General features: G+C 42.1%; 1 long non-coding RNA gene across 2 annotated transcripts; it reads right to left on the reverse strand.

Annotated features, from left to right (window-relative positions):
* Positions 1-3,605: 3,605 nt before the first annotated feature.
* Positions 3,606-10,211, reverse strand: LOC147830499 (uncharacterized). Of its 2 annotated transcripts, XR_015453196.1 has the most exons (3): positions 9,691-10,211; positions 7,495-7,651; positions 3,606-7,406 (listed from the first exon to the last, which is right to left on the reverse strand). It is a non-coding gene; the product is annotated as an uncharacterized LOC147830499 (long non-coding RNA). The 2 variants fall into 2 exon arrangements; XR_015453193.1 differs by having other exon boundaries at positions 7,495-10,211.
* Positions 10,212-10,414: the final 203 nt, after the last annotated feature.

Below are 10,414 nucleotides of genomic sequence, written 5' to 3' on the forward strand. Positions count from 1 at the left end.
TCTTTTCTCCAATGTATGTTTTTGGTTCCTTTGTCATGAATCAGCTGACTGCAGCTCCAGGGTTTTATTTCAGTGTCCTCCATTGGTCCATACATTGATTTTTTTTTTTTTTTTTTTTTTTTTTTTGCCAGTACCATACTATTTTTGTTACTGTGGCTCTGTAGTTATTTTTTTTTCTGGAATTGGGGATTGAACCCATCATCTTTGCACTGAGGTATCTATCTCCCTTCCTTCCTCTCTTTCTTTCCTTCCTTCCTTCCTTCCTTCCTTTCCTCCTCCTCCTCCTCCTCCTTCTTCTCCCTTCCTTCCTTCCTTTCTTCCTTTCTTTCTTTCATTTTGAGGCAGGATCTCACTAAGTTGCTAAATTGCCTAGGTTATGCTGGAACTTGTGATCCTCCTTCCCTCAGGCTCCCAGAGTGCTGGGGTAATATACATGGACCACTGCACCTGGCATGTAGCATATTTTGAAATCAAATATGGTGCCCCTAGCATTGCTTTTTAAAAAAATCAGTATTAATTTGACTGACCTGGATCTTCTTTGCTTCCATATGAATTTTAGAATTATTTTTCTAGTTGTTTTGAGGAATGTTTTGGGACTTTGATGGAGATTGCATTAAATCTATAGATTGCTTTTGGTAATATGGTCATTTTTAACAACATAAATTCCGCTGATATCTGATCATGGTATCTTCCTATGTCTTCTTCAGTTTCTTTCTTCAGCATCTGTAACTTTCTTTGTGAAGATTGTTTACCTCCTTGGTTACATTGATTGATATGACTTTTTTTTTTATTAAAAAAAGCTATTGAGAATGGAATTTTTTTGCTGGAATTGAATTTCTGCTAAGGAATCTTCAGTTATTCTGATGGGCTTGCTTTTATAAGCGACTTGGCATTTCTGTCTCACAGTTTTCAATATTCTTTTCTTGTTCCATATTCTTGGCATTTTATCAATGATATGATATGATGTGGAAACTTCCTTTCATGGTCATGTCTGTTTGGGTTTCTAAGTGCTTCCTGTTCCTGGATGTCCATGTCTTTCTAAAGATTTGGGAAGTTTTCTGCTATTATGTCACTGAATAGATTTTCTATGGCTTTAGTCTGTACCTTGGTTCCCTGTTCTTTACTGAAAAGTTTTGCCTTTAACTGTGTCCCAGAGTTCTTGAATGTTTTGCTCATAATTCCTTTTTCTTTATTACTATATAAATGTGGTGATTCATTAACCTTATCTTCAAACCCTGAAATTCTGTCTTCTCTTGATATAGTCTATTGGTGAGACTTTCTACTGAGGTTTTGGTTTGACTTGCTGAGCTTTGCACTCCAAGATTTATTTTTGGTTCTTTTTCAGAATCTGTCTTTGCTGAATTACTTTTTATATTTTGCATTATCTTTTTTCCTTCCTTCAGTGGTTTATATTACCTTCTTTGAAGTAACTGATTATTTAAACATTAATCTTTTGAATTCTTTGTCCAGCATTTTCCCACTTAATATCTTTAGATTCAGTTACTGAAGAGTTTTGGACCTTTAGAGGAGTCATATTGCTTGTGTTTTCATATTTCTTTTATTTCTATGTTGAGATGCATGTATCTGTTGGGAAGAACATCTCTCTTGCTTTTGTGTGAGGTCTTCTTTGTGTCCAGCCTTCTTTAAGGATTGCATCCTGAGGACCACTCAGACAATACAAACACACACTAGATTGAAATACAGTAAATGCCAATTAAAAACAACAATTATAATCATTAAAAATGGAAATGATAGTGACAATAATAATATAGAGAAAACCAAGGCTAAAAATTAGTAAAAGTTAAAAGTAATAATAATAAAATGGCAAAATAGGAAAAAGAAAAATGGATGAAACAGCAAGATTAAAAAATTAATAGTATATATATTTGCAATATGTAGCAATTACATTAATCTTTTTTTTTTTTTTTTTTGGTACTGGGGTTTGAACTCAGGACCTTGCACTTACAAGGCAGGTGGTGGCACCACTGAGCTAAATCCTTGGCCCTCAATTACATTAATCTTGAGGAAATGGTCCATGTACATACATCTTGATCATCTTTACTCTCCCTTCCACTCTCTCTCTACCTGCCACTCTCCCTTTTCCCCTACACAGAGTCTACCTCCCTATTTCTTACCATCTTTTTATTTTGCTCTATGAATTATTTATATTTTGGGTGTCTCATACTAGAGAAAACATGCAATATTAAAATTGTTTTAAAAGGAGAGAAAATAAGAGGAGATGAAAGAAGCAAGAATTTAAAAAAATCAGTTATAGAATAAAAATTAAATAAAATTAGATAAAAGAAAAAATAACAAGAAAAAAAGATAAAAGAAAAATGAGTCAAAACAATTCCTCCATGCTAAGGTGTTTGTACTGTTAGTTTCTTCCCAGGATCTGTAATAATTGGATTCCACTAGTTAGGGGAGGGAGCGGTGAGTCAACATCTGAGCCTGTTGTACTTTCTCTCCATCAGCTACCTAGCAGGCAGGTGCACTGTGAATTCTGAGCTCTGCCCCAACCTATTCCATGAGGCTGGGCCGGTCAATGGTGTGTTGCCTGCCTCAAGGCTATAATCACTACAAAGGGTTTTTTTTACACAGTCACTGTGGTAAGGTCTCCTAGGGGACCCTGAATTACTATTGTTTCAGGACTTCTGATTCCCAGAGTAGCTCATTCCCAAATAATAAGCTCCCTCTTAACATGGCTTATGAGTGTGCTGCAGGGGATTTCTTCTCCAGTGCTATCCTGCCATGCAGGAGGTGTACCTTTTCCACTCTAGATTAACAGCTTGCAAAAACCAAGGATTTGTTCTGCAGCTAGGGCTGCTGTCCACCATTTTTCACTGGGGCTGCCAGCCCTGTCTTCTCCTCCCAAAGGCTGAGGCTGGCTCTGCCTTTCTGTTTCTTCATTCTTTATAGCTTTCCTGTCACTTCTTTCTTGATTCTCAGAGCTCTTCTCTCTTTAACTCCTGGAAATATAATTTCTCCTTTGTAACTCTTCTCACTTGTGGAGTTGTTTGAAGTATATTTATTGCATTCTTACTGGAGGTCTCAATGTTCACCAGCTTTTCTTTACATGCCTGAAGTTCTGTGTGTGGAACACTTTATAAAGATCTGTGTCTATTTCTTTAGCAAGTTATTTTTGTATGCTTAATATCTAATGTCTAATATATTAATATCTGATGAGATTGGGCATGTTCAGGGTGGTATGGCCATAGACTAATATATTAATATCTACTATTGTGATAGCTAACCTGACTCCATTTGTGTAAAGTCCAGTGATTCCAGGTGGTCGCCTCCCCCTTCCACACTTGGGAATCCCCTCAGTTACTGCATGACAGACCACCACATCCTGTTTGATACAGCAATCTGCAACTATATGTTGTCTTTACAAACTTGTAGGCAGGATACTCTGCACCTGTGTGATATTTTGTTTCAATGAAGCTGTGTGAAACGTTCCCTGACCTCCCACTAACTTAGCAAAGTTTTGCTCCTGTGAAATTCTGCTTGTGCTCCCCCCTCCCTTGTAAGACTGAGGGCCTTACCAAACGCTCCAAGGAGCTGACTACAGTGAAGAACACCCGGGAAGGAACACACCAGACAAGTTGGGAAACAGACCTTTATTAATCTGGCCAGAAGGCACTCCCAAAGCAAAATAGCTTAGAGAGGCAACTGGCTCAGAATCCGAGGCTGTTTTTATAGGGGGTTGAGGGGGAAGTTAACATATTAAAGAAAAGGGGACAAGGGTTAGTGGTCGACTGTCACAAATTGATGGTTAGCAGACATCTGCAGCTTGTTCTAACAATTGTGGTGTCTGGAATATCAGTTCCGGATAAACAAAGAGTTGAGTAGTTTACTCTGGGACTCTAGGTCTGTTACAGATCCCTATCTAGCATCCCTAGACTATCTGGGACTCTAGGTCTGTTACAGATCCCTATCTAGCGTGCCTAGACTAACAAACATCTCCATCCATTAACTCACATTTTAATCACAATGGGGCTGGAGGATCTAGTGTCCCTAGACTAACAAGCATCTCCATCCATTAACTCACATTTTAATCACAATGGGGTTGGAGAAAAAGGAGCAAAGGTTATGCAGTCCCACATTCCCCACTGATTTTTTTTTTGGAACTTAAGTAATCTTGCGCACAAATGTAGGTATCCATTGTATACAACAACATGACAATAATAAGCATGTACACACAACTATGATGACAAAAAAAAGTTGTTTTAACCATTGTAGGTTGGGCAACCACGAAGTTAACCATTTGAACAAGTCCCCGCCATCCTCATTATATATTTTTTCAACCAGATCTTTTAATTGTTTTACCTTTTCTTCTATCTTTGGACCATTATTGGTAAGATTGAAACAACACATATTTTTTACTCTTTCACAACCTTGGTGGTGGAGGAGCAACAAATAGTCTATTGCTGCTCTATTATCTAAGATTGCCTGTCTCTGTTCCTGTAACTCTTGGTTAACTAATGCCAAGGCTGATGAGGTAGCATTTAACCCTTTGACCACCTTGCAAGCTAATTTTCGCACTGCCTTTTCAGCATGGACTCCTATAGAAGGTAGGGCAACAAAAGATGCTATCATGGTTATTACTTCAGCATCTGTTAACAGACCTACATCATCATTACATCCTGGTGCAGTGTAAGGTGACCAACGTTTAGTTCTGTTAGGCACAACCAAATCAGTCCTGTCTGGCAACACTACAGCTAGATGACTCAAACAGCAACGGATCTTGGTTAAATTTGCTGGAATATAATTAAAGGTTATTCCTTCACAGGTATAAAACCATCCTATGGGCAGGGAGATATGGCAATTATTATACACAATTCTTTTGTTTTATGTGGCAGGACATCCCTTTTGACTGTTTTATCCTCAGACACTTGGTTGTACAATTTTCATTCATAGCACATTCAGTTTTGTTTGACATAATTACCTTGGGTGTATATAATTTGACAGCATTTTTAGGTTTACGGCAGGTGTCATGCCCCCAATTACAACTATCCACGTAAGTAAGATTTTTTCCTGGGATGTCCTTAAATAGAGTATAGGGTCATATTTACTCTAAAGAGGTGCATACCGGAATGAGACAGCTTCCCAGCACATAATGGAAATTTACATCAGCATTTAAGCAGAATTCAGACAAGTTAAGCGAGTTTGTCAATTGAATCCATACATTTTTTGTCTGATCTAGTCCTCTTGGGGGCAATAATGTCAGTGTCCCAGAGAATATCATCATCAAGGTGAAACATCTCCAACCTGTTCCAGTCTTAGTTTTTGGTCACCTGGTTGGCTGATAACCTTCCATTTGTCCTTTTTGATGTCCATGGAGGGTCCTGTTTTTAGATGGTTGCGATGTATCCAGGCAGAATGTCCAGCCACCTTCACCACCAAGGGAGTTGACAGGACAATGGGAACCGGTCCCTTCCAACGAGGTTCTAGGGTCTTGGAATCAAACCTGCGAATAAAAACCAAATCTCCCGGCTTATAGGGTAAAGGTTGTAAAGGGTTTTCATTTGGACTAGTCATTTTCTTTCGTAAGGTCTCATGTAGCTCTGACTGAAGCTGATGAACTGCCTTTAAGGATTTAAGGAGTCGAAGGTGGGAAAATTTTTCCTTTAATTCTACATCTATTAATGGAATGATTGGGGGAGATCGTCTGTAAACAATCTGGAAGGGGGACAGATTGAGGGGGGGCTTGGGAGTGCACCTCATTCAGAGGAGGGCAAAGGGGAGAAGCTCTACCCAATCTAGTTCAGTCTCCAAGCATAATTTAGTCAGAATTTCTTTCAAAGTTCGATTTGTTCTTTCTACCTGTCCTGAACTTTGAGGCCTATAGGCACAGTGTAGATTCCACTTTATTTCAAGGATATTACTAATTAACTTAGATATCTTAGCCGTAAAGGCTGGACCATTGTCGGACCCCAGAGCTAAGGGCAAACCAAAACGGGGAACTATTTCTGTCAGAAGCCTTTTACCTGTTACTTCTGTTGTCTCCTTCTTAGTGGGATATGTTTCTACCCATCCTGAAAATGTATCCACAAAAACTAGCAGGTATTTGTACCCATACATGCCCGGCTTCATTTCAGTAAAGTCCAATTTCCAATATTCTCCTGGAGTTAGCCCTCTGTGTTGGACCCCAGGGGGCCCTGTTACCCGATTAGCATTTACCTTGAGGCAGGTGGGGCATCCTCTCATCATGTCCTGGGCCTTTTGGGCTAATCCCTGGCTGACGAAATGGGGTTGTAAGGCAGCCATCATCTTTTTCTCACCGAGGTGGGTAGACTCATGTAGTTCTCGCAGCAATGTGTCTGCTACAGTGGCTGGGAGCACCACCTTTCCCTCCTTAGTCATCCACCACCCATGTCTTCCTCGAGTCCAGCGTCTCCTGTTCATTTCTGTTATCTCCTTGTCTGTATATTTAGGTTTTTCTGGGAGTACCGGTGTGGGAAGCAGAACCATTTGCTTCCCCACTGATTTTTGGGCAGCTTGTCTTGCTGCCTGATCAGCAGCATTATTACCAATCATCTCGGGGCTTGACCCCTTTTGGTGCCCATGGCAATGGATGATGGCAACCTCTTGGGGCAACCAGATGGCTTGTAACAGTGCCAATATCTCAGTCTTATTTTTAATTTTTTTCCTTTAGAGGTCAACAGTCCTCTATTTTGATAAATTTTCCTGTGTATGTGGGCGGTGGCAAAAGCATGACAGCTATCAGTGAATATATTTATCCTTTTTCCTTTTCCCAATTCCAGAGCTTAAGGGCTCAATGGCATGGGGAGTAATCAAAGTTAAATCCTGTCCAAAGGTCAATTTGTCAGTCTCTCGGGTTAAAGCAGCTGCTGCTGTTATTGTCCTCAAACAATTAGGCCACCCTCGAGTCACTGGGTCGAGCTTTTTGGAGAGGTATGCTACAGGCCGTTTCCATGGCCCCAAAAGCTGAGTAATTACTCCCTTAGCCACCCCATTTTCCTCTGTCACATACAAGGTAAAGGGTTTGTTTAAGTCTGGCAATGTCAGGGCTGGTGCCGATGCAAGTGCAGTCTTAAGCAATTGAAATGCCTGCTGGCAAGCCTCAGTCCATTGGAGGGGTGTATTTCCTCCCACAGTGGCCTCATGCAGGGGTTTGGCAATCTCAGCAAAGCCAGGAATCCAAATCCTATAATAGCCAACCGCCCCTAGGAACTCTCCCACCTGTTTTTTTTTTTTGTTTTTTTTTTTTGAGCCTGGCTTCGGATTCTGGAGAATTGCGGATACTCTCGATTCTGCCAGCCTCCTCTTTCCCTTTTCAAGAATATAGCCCAAGTAGGTTACCTTGGTCTGGCAGAGTTGAGCTTTCTTCCAGGACACCCGATATCCCAGTTCCTGGAGAGCTTTCAGGAGGCCCTCGGTGGCTGCAATGCATTCTTTATCTGTTAAAGTCGCCACCAGGAGGTCATCAACATACTGAAGAATAGTTGCCTGGGGAAACACTTTTCTTACCTCTTGCAGATCTTTGCTGAGAGCTTCCCTGAACAGAGTGGGGGAGTTTTTGAATCCCTGCGGCAGCCGGGTCCATGTCAGCTGTCCGGTTGTTCCAGTGTCTGGGTCAGTCCATTCAAAGGCAAAGAGGGGCTGGCTCACAGGTGCTAGAGGCAGGCTGAAAAATGCATCTTTAAGGTCTAATACTGAGTACCACACATGATCAGGAGGGATGAGACTCAACAGAGTATAGGGGTTTGGCACTGTTGGGTGAACGGTCTCCACCCAGCTGTTTACTTTTCATAAATCCTGTACTGGTCTGAAGTCTGAGGTGTGAGGCTTTTTCACGGGAAGCAATGGTGTATTCCAGGCTGTCTAGCAAGGGATCAAGATGCCAGCTTTTTGGAGTCAGTGGATGTGTTTGGAGATCCCCACCTTGGCCTCGCCAATCTTTTTTTTTTTTTTTTTTAATCTACTAGAAGAACCCTGTCTCTTTTTTTTCTTGGTCTCCTTCTCTCTCTTTCTTTTCAACTTTTTATAATCCCTCTTGTAATGGCCCTTTTCTTTGCAATATGTACATTGATCTTTTTCTAACAAGGGCCATACTTTATTTTTATCCTCTTTTTTATTTTCTCTGTATTTCTTTTGGATAAAACCTCCATCTGTCAAGGCTGCAATGTTCGCCCTTCCTATCTTTTTAGCCATTTTATCCTCAAAAGGATCCCTATTGTTAAACACCTTCATTGCCACACTCATCAACTTGTCCCTATTTTCTTTCCCAAATCCTTCCATCCGCTGCAGTTTTTTTCTAATATCTGGGGCCGACTGAGTAACAAAAGCCAAATTAATTGCCTGCCAATTTGCAGGGGCATCTGGGTCAATTGGAGTATATGTACAGTATGTTTCCAACAGACGCTCCAGAAAGGCAGAAGGGGATTCCTCAGGTCCTTGAAGGACCTTGCTTACCTTGTTCAAGTTGGTAGCCTTTTGAGCGGCTCCCCTCAGGCCGGCTAGGAGATGCTGATGATAGGTTTGGAGAGCTTCTCTCCCGCCCGAGGAATTAGCTCACCATGGGTGATGGGTGGACGGAAGTTGTGCCTCAAGATGGGCCTGCTGTTGCTCATCGAGGGGGCCCTCTGTTCCCCCTAACACCAACTTTATGGCTTGCCCTCGGATCCTTTCTCTTTTCTTGGAGGTAAAAAGAGCTTGCAGAAGTTGTTGACAGTCATCCTAGGTGGGGTCATGTGTATGAAAAACAGATTCTAGGAGGGAGATCAAAGCCTGGGGTTTTTCTGAAAAAGGGGGATTTTGGTGTTTCCAATTATACAGATCACTGGTAGAGAAAGGGATATAGACATAATGACCCTGTTCTACTTCCCTAAGAGGCAGAAGAGGAACTGAACTAGTCTCTTCAGTGAGAGCTCCACTGGGACCATAAGGGGCCCCTGTTCATGTGTGGGAGGGGGAGGTTATAGAATCTGGAGATTTTCCTTCTTTGGGAAGAGGAGAGGAGAGAGAGTTTTGAGCTCTGGGCCCAGCTTTATCAGAGGAGGAGGATGGCTCCACATAGGGTGGAGGTCTTATAACAAGATCTAAGGGGTCAGGATCTTGTGAGAGCACTGGCTTGGGAGCCCGGGTTTTGGCCTCTTGGGGTTCCCTTGGGGCCATAAGCAGAATGCGAGAGTTTATTTGCAGGGAACAATGCTGTAGTCATGCTGGAGGCTCTTGACAAGCCCAAACCCAGATATTTATATATGGAAACTGATCAGGATGGCTAGGGTGCCCAGTGACCCTTTTCCATACTGCCCTGCAGAGACCTGGGTCAAAAGAGCCCTCAGCTGGCCATCCAACTCCGAAGGCTGGCCATTCCAGTTGACACAGGGAGTGAAGTTTTCGGCGAGAAAATTTAACCCTATATTCGTTCTCCTGTTCGGGGGGAAAAAGCCAATTTAAAATTAGTGAGAAAACAATCCAATGGGGTATTTCTGGAGCAGGATCCTCCCATCTCTGTCCTAATGGTTTGGAAAGAAATACAAAATTAAACACACAATGGACAGGACACTAATGTACAAATGTCAAGACAAATAGGCACCACAACAAAAGCAAAACTAAACCTTCCCTTGTTCCTTGTCAGGAACCTTGGGGTCAGGGGAGGCTTACCAGCCCTTCAGCCACCTCACTCCTGACAACAAACGGTTGCAACTGGCCAAAACTTACCTCCAGAGGTTTTCTGAGGTCTGTGCCTGAGTCTCCTGCTGGATCCCACCACAGAGTCTCAGCTGAACAGGGGTTCCTTACCCAGGCATCTCACTGGGGCCTCCAAAATGTAAGACCGAGGGCCTTACCAAATGCTCCGAGGAGCTGACTACAGTGAAGAACACCTGGGAAGGAACACACCGGACAAGTTGGGAAACAGACCTTTATTAGTCTGGCCAGATGGCACACCCAAAGCAAAATAGCTTAGAGAGGCAACTGACTCAGAATCCGAGGCTGTTTTTATAGGGGGTTGAGGGGGAAGTTAACATATTAAAGAAAAGGGGACAAGGGTTAGTGGTCGACTGTCACAAATTGATGGTTAGCAGACATCTGCAGCTTGTTCTAACAATTGTGGTGTCTGGAATATCAGTTCCGGATAAACAAAGAGTTGAGTAGTTTACTCTGGGACTCTAGGTCTGTTACAGATCCCTATCTAGCGTGCCTAGACTAACAAGCATCTCCATCCATTAACTCACATTTTAATCACAATGGGGCTGGAGAAAAAGGAGCAAAGGTTATGCAGTCCCATACCCTGAGCCCTCCCCAATTAGAAGAGCCACTTAAAAGAATCCTGAAAGCCACTTTTCTTCATGGAGAGTTTTCTGGGTGTAAGCCACTCTCAAATGCCAGCTGGCAATAAAGGACTCAAATTTGGCTCAGAATGGTGGCAATTCTTTATAATCTC

Source organism: Heterocephalus glaber, unplaced genomic scaffold, assembly GCF_053883595.1.
Source record: "Heterocephalus glaber isolate CG9 unplaced genomic scaffold, H.glaber_assembly_v1.0 deba00000122, whole genome shotgun sequence".
In the NCBI taxonomy this organism is placed as follows: Eukaryota; Metazoa; Chordata; class Mammalia; order Rodentia; family Bathyergidae; genus Heterocephalus; species Heterocephalus glaber.